This window comes from Microtus oregoni, unplaced genomic scaffold, assembly GCF_018167655.1.
Source record: "Microtus oregoni isolate MIOR12 unplaced genomic scaffold, Mior012 000013F_ref0000133, whole genome shotgun sequence".
Lineage (NCBI taxonomy): Eukaryota > Metazoa > Chordata > Mammalia > Rodentia > Cricetidae > Microtus > Microtus oregoni.
This window is the reverse complement of record NW_024543072.1, coordinates 34,755,874-34,768,249: the sequence shown is the minus strand read 5'-3', so window position 1 is coordinate 34,768,249 and position 12,376 is coordinate 34,755,874.

The window sequence follows — 12,376 nt, the reverse complement described above, 5'->3', positions numbered from 1 at the left end:
CCTAAACTCATGTGACCTTGCCCTCATGACTGCATAGTGCCTGAACTCTCAAATTGCTCGTATGACTTTGCCTAACCCTCAGAAGAGAAATTTCTTGATGCTCTGAATAAAGATGACGATGGCCTGAGACTTTAGTCCACTTTACTTTTAGTCTCTACTCTCCAAGGTTCACAGCGCCCACTAGAGCTGTAGCAGTAAATGGGTAAAATGCGTTCAAATAGATTAGAAAAACTCTACAGGTGCCGTGATAAGTATTCAGCTAACTTCAGCACCGGAATCCCTACAGGAAGGCAGTACATTGTAAGAAACCGACTGGAATTGGATGTGGTTGTGTATGCTTTCAATCTCAGCACTTGGGAGGCAAAGACTGAGGTAGGCGGAGGTCTGTGAGCTCAAGGCCAATCTGGTCTACATAGTGAGTTTCAGGCCATCCAGGGCTACTAAGTAAGAGCAAAACAAACAACAAACAAATAAATAAATGGTGAGAACTAACTAACTAAATAAATAAATAAAAGAAGGAAGGGAGGGAGGGAAGGAGGAAGGGAGGAAAAGAAAGAGAAAAAGAAACTGACTGGAAATATTTTTCCTGTTTCATGGCCAATGCTGCTTTTACGCACATTTTCACATCTTGTGAGACTATATTTTTAAACAAGGACTTTTTTTCTTTCTTCAAGTCATTTCAGATTCTATCACCATTGCAAAAGACCTTTCATCTTGTGTGTTTACTAGCAGGTATCAATCCCACTCACATAGCTTAGGGTGCACCCTTCAGAGAAGTGTGGTGTCCAGAGAGCAGACTCATGCTCACAGCCCTGCCTGAGATGCTTCGTCACTTCAAACATCAGGGGCAAGGGACCAAAAAGAAAGAGAAGTACGGTCTTCTGTTCATGACATAAGGTTAATATGTGATTTTAAGAATTTTATTACAATGTTGAGATAAATCCCCTTCAAGACTGAGCTCCTTACATTGAGATTTAGTTAATTTGCTTGTAAAATAAGGAAGTCTACCTGTTTACATCATAGGGTTATTGTGATGTTGTGTCAAGGGTTATTGTGAAACTGCTTTGTAAACTGAAACCTTGTTTTGTTTTTGAAAGAAAAGTTATAGTCAGCTGTATTTGGTTCTAACCTGGGTCTCTAGGTTGTCCTGCCTCTGGCTCCTGGTCATCCAGGCAGTGTCAGCTGTGGGCTCCCTCTTGTGGTTTGGACCTCAAGTTGGAGTAGTCGTTGGCCACTCCCACAAGTTTTGTAACCACCATGACCCAACACAGCTTGCAGGCAACACAGATTGTAGGATGAAGGTTGTGTGGCTGGGTTGGTGTCCTGGTCTCACTGCTAGGAGCCTTGCCTTGTTCTAGAAGATGGCCAGTCCAGGCTCTACATTCCCCTATTGCTAGAAGACTCGCTAGAGTCACTCTTGGAGATTCCAGGGAGTTTTCACTGCACTAGGCTTCTACATCCGCCTCCAAATAACCCAATTCGGGTCATCTTTTCCAGTACTCTCTCCTTTTTTCCTCTCAGCCCCACCTGATCCCTCCTGCTCCCATCCCACTGGCACTGAGTCCACTCACAAAATCTATTCTATTTCCCCTTCCCAGGGAGAGTCATGTGTCCAAACATGACTGACAAGAAAAAAAAAATCAAAGAAATGATTCCCAATGATTTCCTGCTATATTCATAGATCTGTGCATGTTGTTATAAGAGGGGCAGAAACTAATGGGAGCAGCTGCAGAGACCTACAGGCAGAACAGGGGAATCCCACAGAATGTTGGGAGGAAGGATTGAAGGAGCCAGAGGACTCTAGGACATCACAAGAACATGGCCCATAGAATCAACTAAGCAGGGCTCATAGGGACTCACAGAGACTAAAGGAATAACATGGACCTTTATGGGTGTGAGCAAGATCCTCTGCATACACTTTAGGGATATGTAGTTTGATGTTCTTGTGGGACTCCCAATAATGGGAGTAGGAATGTCTCTGACTCTTTTGCCTGCAATTGGGGCCCTTTTCTTACTGCTGGGTTGGCTAGTCCAGCCTTGATATGAGGGTTTGTGCCCAGTCTTAATATATCATCTTAGGATATCCCTAGGAGGCCTTGCTTTTTTGTTTGTTTGTTTGTTTTGTTTTGTTTTATTTTTTAAGACAGGATTTCTCTGTAGCTTTGGAGCCTGTCCTGGAACTAGCTCTTGTAGACCTCGAACTCACAGAGATCCGCCTGCTTCTGCCTCTGGAGTGCTGGGATTAAAGGCATGCGCCACCACCACCCGGCTTGTTTTGTTTTTTAAAGGGAAACAGAGAAGTGAAAAGAAATGTTCCTGGGGCCTGTTGCTATGCAGACAAATATCACTGTCTTAAAGAAAAGCAGAGAGAGGCTTTTCTTTCAATTTCAAGCTAAAGCTCACGAAGCTTGTACCGCAGTCTTTGGAAAACGAGAGCAAGAGAGGGAGAAAATCACAGCTGCATCTGGAAGACAAGTATATCTGATGATTTAAGAGGGGGGAAAATGGAAGCAGGAGATGCAAGTCATTAAATGTAATTATCCAGGCACGAAGATGATGAGCCAGGAAGGTCCCTAGGAGGCATCCTGAAGCCTTTGTTCTCTGATGAGTGGGAGGGTGGAGAATAGGAGGGAGTCTAGAAAGGAAAAACATAAAACAAAGATTCTGGTTAAATATGGCTTATGCAAATGTCCCCCTTTTCAAAGATCTTGTAGGAAAGTCCCTCCTTTGTTATTTTTCCCCTGCATGAACTTATCTTCTTTATTCTTAATACAGGAGCAAGTCAAGGATGTAGCCCAAATGCCTGTAAACTCACAAAGACAATTGGAGAAGACTGGGAATGGGAAAAGGCCCTAGATCTAAAATGCTCTTCACTATTTGGTTGGCAATCAATTCTTCCCACTCCCAAGAAAATGAGTTTTTGCAGTTTTACAAACACAGTTTAGGTAGAGACACTGATACAGGCTGGTCAGCCTCGGTCAGGATGCTGGGGAGCCATCAGCAGTTTCTGCTTGTGAGGCCCACATTTGCCTGTGAGGTTGGTTTCATGTGGATTTAGGGCATGCAGATAGCAAGCATGTTGAACAAAGGACCAACTTACACAATTGTACTCTTTGCTCTGGGGTATTTCATAATCTTCTAGATAAATTAGTTCTCCTTAGAAAGCATATGTCTGCATCAATAACTGCTGGAGTTTTCTCTCATTGATGCGTTTATTAAACCACAAGGGGGTACTGACATTTTGATATTTAGAAGTAATTAGGAGAGCTATAGGAACTCGCACATGGTCAAGCTGTAGTCTGTGACCTCTTGCATAAGAAGGCTCTTGAGGCTGCTGGTGGTGTATGACTGAGTAGTAACAGCAACTGCCGGGCAATGCTCCTGCTCACACTCCCATCACCCAGGGTAACTGTTTTGAGAGAGCAACTCTTGCAGATCAGATAGCAATAATAAGCGAGTGTTTTGTGATTTGTTTTTTAAAAAGATTTCTCACCCTGAGAATACTTAAGACTTCTTACACCCTGCAATACTTTCAAGGGCTCACTTATGCTCCTCATCAACAGGAGATCTGAGCTTCCCTGGAGGATCCACATGTCAAAACACCCAAGAGCAGCACACGACCTCTGTCTCTTGATCTTTTGTGCTGAAATGGGAAGGGGGATACCTAGAACTCCTTCTTGTTTTGTTTTCTTTCAGTATTGGGAGCTAAACACAAGGCCCTGTGTGTGATAGACAAGTGTCCTATCATTGAGCTCTATTCCGAGTTCTAGCTTTATTCTTAATGACTATGATTCCAGGTCTCCTTCTCATGCATTTAAAGTTTACCAGCAAATAGAGCAACATTATGACGTCGCCATGTCTCTGTGCTGTGTGGCTTGAGCAAGTTACTAAAGCCCTTTATGCCAGTTTTTTTTTTTTTATCACTGAATGGTGAATGGTGGTCAGTTTAGTTCAGCTTCATGGGTTAGTTATATGGATTAAATCAGTTGGTTAATATATGCAAAGAACTTAGGAAAGTGACTGGAAAACACTGGATAAATGATAGCTGCTGATATAATAGTAGTTATTATCACTAATTCCAAAGGTCCGTGTTTCTGGTATCTAACAGCATTGTGGTCTGAGATATATTACTTAGACTTTTCTATTATCCTACTCAGAATCAGACAAGAGACCCTGTGCCTATCCTCTGCTGGGAATTGTGAAAAGTAGAGAGAGATTTATTTGATGTGGTCACGCTGAAGAGAACATATAGAGGGGTTCAGTGATCCCCCAAGCCCATTTTTACACTACTGACATGAACTTTATCCTCAAAGAGTGGACGAGCTGGAGCAGAGGGGCAAGAGTGAAGCAGACCTGGTTAAGTCTTGTAAGACAGCTGCCTCCCTGTTCTAGCAGCCCACCTCACCATCACAGATAACTGTCCATCCTGCAAGGTTTGCTTATTCTAGAATTCAAGATGAACTGTGAGTCCAAGCGAGTAATCAATGCTTTTTTAGCAAAAGTAGCAAGTGCCTAGTTCAGACCTAGGCTTGCCGGGCAGTGATGGCACATGCCTTTAATCCCAGCACTCAGGAGGCAGAGGCAGGTGGATCTCTGTGAGTTCGAGGTCAGCCTAGTCTACAAGAGCTAGTTCCAGGACAGGCTCCAAAGTTACAGAGAAACCCTGTCTCGAAAACAAAACAAAGCAAAGCAAAACAAAAAACAAACAGATAACAGACCTAGGCTTATTTTCAGTACCGAGATTCTTCATCGGTAAGGTAGCATTATGAACAGAGGGGTAGTGGTAAAGGCAGAGACTCCTGAGTTCTCAAAGTGAGAGAATAAATGACTGAGAATGCTCAGCCATAGACAGAACGTCTGTCTCGCTCACACCCACACCCTCCCACGTGCAGAGAACATCACAGAAGAGGGTGGAGGGTTGCAAGAGCTAGATGACAAGAATGAACGTTGTCCTCCGAACACGACATGACATTGCACTCAGGAACTTACAGCAACTGCCCTTATTTGCCCAAGATGAAACCAGTTACATATTCCAACGTGGAGACAGGAGAAGATCCTGAGGTTCCATAGCTGAGGAGCTATTGGCAGTTGATGGATACTAGAGGAGGGACAATTAGGGCTTTTTTTTTTTTTTGGAGGGGTGACCACTGGCTGCTTGCCCATGCCCCCAGAGGATAACTTCACAGCCATGAACAACTGGGCAGCACTGATTAAACTTGGTGCATTACTAAGACAAGAGGACTTGAAACCGTAAAGGAGACATTTTTGGGAGCAGAGAAGACAGCTCAGTGAGTAAGATGCTTGCCGTGAAACTGTGAGGACTGGAGTTGGGATCTGCAGAACCCACATTAAAGCAAGGTGGTCATGCCAGATACTGTAGACCCTGCACATGGAAAGCAGAAGCAGAAAGTCCCTCTGTCCAGCTGGCTAGCCAGACTAGCACAAGATCAAGTTCTGAGTTGAGCAAGAGACCGTGCCTATATATATATATATAGTGGAGAGTGATGGACAAAGTCACCCGTTATCATATGTGCACACATGAAAACATGCATATGTACATGCAGGTACACACACACACACACACAACAGTCAAATGAATAAATTTGTTAAAAAACCTCCTACTTCTCAAAGATATTCCTAAAGACACAGGAAACCTAAACATCTCCTATATTGAAGACAAGATATATTTTACTTAACATTTAATGCTTGAACAAGAATGTTAAAGTTCTTAATTATAGACTATGCTGGCCTTCATCTGCATATTGCTCCATTCTTTGTCAAAACTAAACTAGAACCAGGCTTTTTTCTCCCTTTTTTTTTTTTTTTTTTTTGTTTAAAGAATGAATTAAGACCAGCTGGACTGTGACTGAAAAAGCATGGGATAAAACTGGACTCTCTGAACATGGCGAACAATGAGGGCTGATGAGACGCAAAGGACAATGGCACGGGGGTTTGATCCTACGTAACGTGATGGCTTTGTGGGAGCCCAGCCAGCTTGAATGTTCACCTTCCTAGATATGGACGGAGGTGGGAGGTCCTAGGTCTTACCACAGGACAGAAAACCCTGACTGCTCTTTGGACTGGAGAGGGAGGGGGAAAGGAGTGGGGGGAGGGGGAGAAGGGTGGGAGGAGGGGGCGTAGGGGGGGAGGAGGGGGAGGGAAATGGGAGGCTGGGAGGAGGTGGAAACTTGTTTTTTTTTCTCCTTTTCTCAATAAAAAAAAAAGAATGAATTTCTAACTGAAATAGGATTACATCATTTTCCCTCTTCTCCTTGCACCCTCTTGCCCCTCCCAGTTGCCTTTCCTTGAAGTCCTTCCGAGTCCCCATACCCTCAAGATCAGTGGTTTTCAACTTTCCTAATGCTGCGACCATTTAATACAGTTCCTCATGTTGTGGTGACCCCCAACCATAAAATGATTTCATTGCTACTTCATAGCTCTAATTTTGCCACTGCTATGAATCACAGTGTAAATAAATATCTGATCTGATATGCAGCCGCTGGGAAACGAAAGTCTGACCCTCCAGTGAATCATGACCCACAGGTTGAGAACAACTGTTCAAGACTCTAGATTCTTTTTCTTTGATTATTATTGTTGCATACATGCATATGTATGCATGTGTATTGGTTTTAACTCTCAGGTTCATCAGAGAATTTCAATAGAGCAATGAAACTTTTCCCATAAAGAAGACAATGGAAAATGGCCTTCCAAGTATTCTTTACATTTCTAGACACAAAAATATGGACTATTCTCCAAATATTATGACTTGAGAACATCTTGATTCAAAAATCAGATAAACACTTGGCAACAAAGGAAAATTTTAGACTAATCGCCCTTGTGATTATATGTGAAAAATCTCAAGCATAATATTAGCAGGTCAAATGCAGCATTGAATAAAAATATGCCACCTGATACTCAAGTTAGATTTATTTCCAGAACGTAAGAGTGGGCTTTTACTACAATATCCATATGGATCTTATTATTATTAACATATCCATGTTAATAACCATATTAACAGATGGGAGAAGACCCATATGATCATCTCAGTAAAAAAAAAAATCGTGACTATTAGAAGGAAAAGAAAAACATTTATTAAGCCAGAAAGGAGAATTCCTTAACCGATAAATACAATTTACGGAACACTGCCACAAACACGGTCCTTGACGAGTTTATTAGGTGTTTGTCTTGCTACTGTGACAAAACCACCTGAAAAGGCACATAAAGAAGAGCTTATTTTGGTTTACAGTTCCAGGGTACAGACCATAATAATCAAGAAGTCCTGGCAACAGGAACTTGAGGTGGCTGCTCACCAGGTATTCAGGCAAGAGGCAGAGGGATTGTGTTTGCCTTCGGCTTGCTGTCGTCTCTTCATTCAGTCCCAGATTCATGGGCCCTGACATGACAATATCTCATTAATCTGTTCTAGATAATCCCTCACGGATGTGCCCAGAGACTTTTTTGTTTCCAGGAGCTGACAAGGTTAACCTTCACAATGGAAACCATTAGAAGCTGGACCCCTGGGCAGGAAAAATTCAGTGATGCCAGTTGACCTGGAACCCATGAAGACTCACCACCCTGGCCTTCTGTATTGCAGAACTAGGCTGACGGACAGCCCCAGGCTCCTCCCTTCTAGGATCTGACACGATTCTGCAGGGAGGCACCATGGTCCTCAAGCTTCTCCCAGTCGATGATGGAACACAGGTACACAGCACAGGCCCCTCCCGCAGGTGTGAGGATTATACAGTAGACGATGTGCCTGAAGGACTCTCCATCCACCTGGCTGTAACTGTTCCAGGACCCTGCATGAGTCTGAAGTGTTCCCTCAACTTCCCTCTTCCCATCCCCTCCTTTGACAGGTGTTACAACTGCACTCTATTCTGAAGGCTGCTTTAGCTACTCCTCATGTTCACGTGTTTGGGAAAACACATTCATTAATTGTCACTGCTTCCACCCAACATCTCTAGCATTACATGCTAGAAATCTGGCCAGTGCATTACCCAGAAGCCTCTGCTCCCTGAGCTGGTGTTTTAGGCACACCTCAGCAGTTACCTTTTCTTGAATTGTCTGCCTGCGTTTCTGGCACCTGATCTTTGATTGAGCCGTTGTCACCTCTGCTCTTTCCAATCATCCACCTCTGGAAGCTGAGCTGGGGATCTGAAGTGAAAAAAAATTCTCTTGAATCCCCAAAGTTAGGTAGCCTCAAATTCTATGGCTTTGCTTTATAAATGTTAGAGTTGAATCAGGTTAACATTGCTCTCCACCACTCAGGGTTTGCAGGTAACAAAACCTTTCACTCATCTTTGTACTTCATTACAAGCGATAACAGAATGAATACAGTATTAGAGTTGGACCCAAAACCTTCAGAGCAGCAGTTAACTGCAGGATCATTTTAGACTTTTTCCTTCTTAAGGCCCAATTCTTCCTGAAAACAACAATAATTTTTTTAAAAAGCTTAACATTTAATTAGCATTCAGGAAGCTCCTTTGGCTTTGGCTCTGGTGATCCATTATACTTTGCTTTTGGAAGGAGCACTGGTCCAGACAGATGTGATTGGCTGACTCGCAACAATATTGAAGCTACATATGACACAAGAGAATTTATTTCTGCAAATATTTGAATGTTTTAAAGAGTTTTAGTAGAAGTTGGTGGTATTGGTGATAACTTTGCTTCCAGGTGTAGGGTGACAGCAAAGGCTGCTTTAGGTTTGCTTTTCTCCACAGTGAGGTACTGCTTGCAGGCTGTTACTTCCTCCGGGACAGGGCCAGAGAGGAGTGGACTTTTGGCAATATTCCCTGAGGTTATAGGCCACCATTTCCCCTTCCTACCACACTGACATGCAATCCCTGGCCAAGCCCTAGCAATTCCCTTGGTTAGCTCTCTTGTGTGCTAACTTATGACTCTTTTCCTTATTTCCCAAACATTTGAAGACGATGCCAGTAAAGAAGTTCTGGGGAAACTTGTTGGTTTGGGTCCTGATTCACAAACCAGGCAACAGCAGAAATAAATGCACAAAGCATTTGTGCTAATAGGGTGAACTGGTGCAAACTGAAGATAAATTTAGTCTTTTGCTCTGTGCTGTTGAGTATATCATCAGACTCACTTTTCCTTAGTGGCACCTAGTCATGCCAAATATCTATCCTGTTCATCTGTTTAGCTGTTGATTCATCTATTGTTCACGAAACAGGCAAGTAACGGTCTAAGCATGAATTTCCATTCTTATGTGAATGCTGTTGATCCAAAGGTACAAACTGTACTGAATCTATTTCTAGGTGCAGGGGAACGAGAAAGCATGGGATACAGACCTTTAGCTCCGAGCATCTGGAAGATGCTGAAGGAATAGTAAATAAGCATATGATGCAAACAAAGCACTAACCAGTTTTCTCAGGAAGTTGCTTAAAACAGCCTTCATCCTCGAGTATTGGGTATCGTTGATTTTTCAGGTTAATAAATTTGGAGCCTAAACTTAGATCTAGAGTTCATAGTTATGTCTCATTTTCCATGGTTTAAAATGAGTGTATTAGTGACATCAGCAAGACAGACAAAGAGAGCTGCATGAAATTGCCTGTCATTCATTCCCGAAGGCAATAGGTGAAGACGAAGGACTAATAACTCTGATGCTGGAAGTTATTCGCAAAAAGCGCCTTAGCCTAAGTACTGCCCCTTTGACTTCAGACTCCATTTTACCTGTAGGGTGAAACAAAGTTCAGGTCCCCAAGCCCTAGGGGAGCTGGGATTTTTCCAGTAGCTGACCACCTCCTCCTTAAACCATAGAAAGAGTCACTGTGCATCTTTAGCTCTCTAGAAGCATCATGGCGGTTCCTACCAACAGAAGGAACAAATGGATCTGATTGGTTGGACTGAAAAGCTTGCTCTGTACATCGATTGACAATGATGGAACATTCAAGGAAGCCCCTTAATCTCTAAATCATAATCGATGAAAATTGTGACTACAATGTGGCAACAAATGTTTGTGATTTTTGTGCCTAAATACTTGCTTCAGCTGACATTTAGGGGTTCAGAGTTCAGCTCCCAAGTCTTTTCTGTGACCCTGATGGATCAGCCCCTCTTCTTCCTCCTTTTTTTGTGTTGCCCTGCAGTGAAACTTGCCGTTAGGTAACCTCTTGTGTCTGCTTGGGTTGATATGGAACCTCAGACCCCAACAACACAAGACAGGATAAACGGGAAAGTCTGTGAGAGAACGGTAGAGAAGTGGTTGAATTCCTGTGGGGTTTTGCTGTGTGACATTTTACTCTTTGGACTCCTTTGGGGAATCCCACCATTCAGTTCCCTAGTAAATCACATATGGAGGCTTATTCTTTATTATGAATTCCTGGCCTTAGCTTGGCTTGTTACTTGCCAGCTTTTCTTAACTAAATTATCCTATCTTTTGCCTCTGGGCTTTTATTTTTGCTTAATTCTGTATGCTTTACTTCTTTCACTGTGACTTGCTGGGTAGCTGGGTAGCTGGATAGCTGACTTCCTTGCCTTCTCCTTTGCTCCTTGTCTTCCTGTTATTTATACTCTCTCTCTCTGCCTGCCAGCCCCACCTATCCTTACTCCTGCCTCGCTATTGGCAGTTCATCTCTTTATTAGAACATCAGGTGTTTTAGACAGGCACAGTAACACAACTTCACCAAGTTAAAGAAATACAGTGTAAACAAAAGTCACACACCTAAAAATGATATTCCTCAACAGGGTCTGGAAACACAGCCCAGTCTTGTAGAAAGAAAAATAAGAGGCCTTGCATGTTTTCCACCCTGAAAGCCATTTCAGAGCCAGGACTCCTGTGGTAGAAAATAAGCTGCAGGCTTCATGTGGTCTCGTTGCTGCTTCTGTTGACAGTAAAGGAGACTCCTATGTCACCACAGTCTGAACGCAGCGTGGAAGCCTGCTCAGTGTGCACAGCTATACAGCCCCAGAGCTCATGTCGTTCACACCTAATCTAAGCAGCTGAGACTCATAAATCCTCTGGCAGAGAACAACCATCTCGAGGCTGGCTACTGTTCGTAGCACATCTCCATTCTAGAGACTGCCGTCATTCAACCATGCTAACACAAACAACATCCCAGTAACCCCAAATATTCTGCCTGCACCTAGCAGCAGGGCCCCTACATTGACTTCCCAACATACGCAATGCTTTATTTTCCTAAACAGGTGTACCTGAGGAAAGAGAATTTGGCAAAGATTTTGTAGCGTCGTGTGGCTACCTGGCCTAACAGCCTTGGTGCCTGCACTGCACAGGCACTCAGCCTACGGGACCTTTGTCCTTCTGCCACCATCCCAACAACCATCGGAACTCCCCTGCCTGACTGAGAGCACACCACACAACTGGCCAGCCCATAATAAGTGTATAATCAAACTCAATCTGACAGCTATTGGCTGGTTGCCAGGCCCATCTTGGTGAGTCTGCCATACAATCAGCCTGTCTCAAATGTCATCATCATAAATTGGCAATGGCCCCCTAAACCAAACAAGTAGTGACCCCACTCCTCCAGAATGCCCTCTGTGTGACTAATCTGCAATGCCTACACTCATGTCTGAGATAGTGCCAGAATCAGAATCAAGATGGCAGCCTCCCCAGTGGCCCTGTTAACAGCTGGCTAGACTTGGCCCACGTGACTATATATTGCATGGAAGAAATCCCACCACATAGTCACTGGCCTCACACCGTCTGCAGGTATATGCTACAGCTGCACAGTCATCCCACGCCCAGGAAAATCCTACCATGTCGATCATATCTACAGACACCCACAGTCTGGTCCTCTAACACATCTGTAGAAACCTTTTACAAGGAGTGTAGCTGAATAAGCAACAAGACAATACCAGCTGGACACAGACTCAACACTAACTAACTACAACTAACCAATACCCTAGCACACATTACAGGAAAACCTCCTCCTCTTAGGGGGAAAATAAACCTCCCCAAGCTGGAAAAGGCACCTGCTTCACTAGATATTCATATATCAGTGTAGGGACATACGAAACGAACAACAACAAAAAAAAAGTAAGAAAATCTAATATTCTTACAGTAACAGACACAAAGGAAGGAGATACAAAGCGTGGAATTTGGTGTATCAGTGAGAGTCCAGAGAAAACTTCAGAGACATCTGGATGACAATTCACAGGTATTGTGATAATTTCAGCAGAGAGACAGTCTCAAAGATGAATCAAACAGAAATTTTTCGCTGTAACTAAACTCAGTGACTAGAATAAATTATTAAGTTCCACAATAACAGACTAGATTAAATGGAAGAAAGACTACCTACATCTCAAGGTAGGTTTTGTTGTAACCTAATCAGAGATGGTGAACGGAATCTGTTGGAGGGAAATTCTACAGAACCTGTGAGACACCAGTGAATGGGCAAATGCTTATATT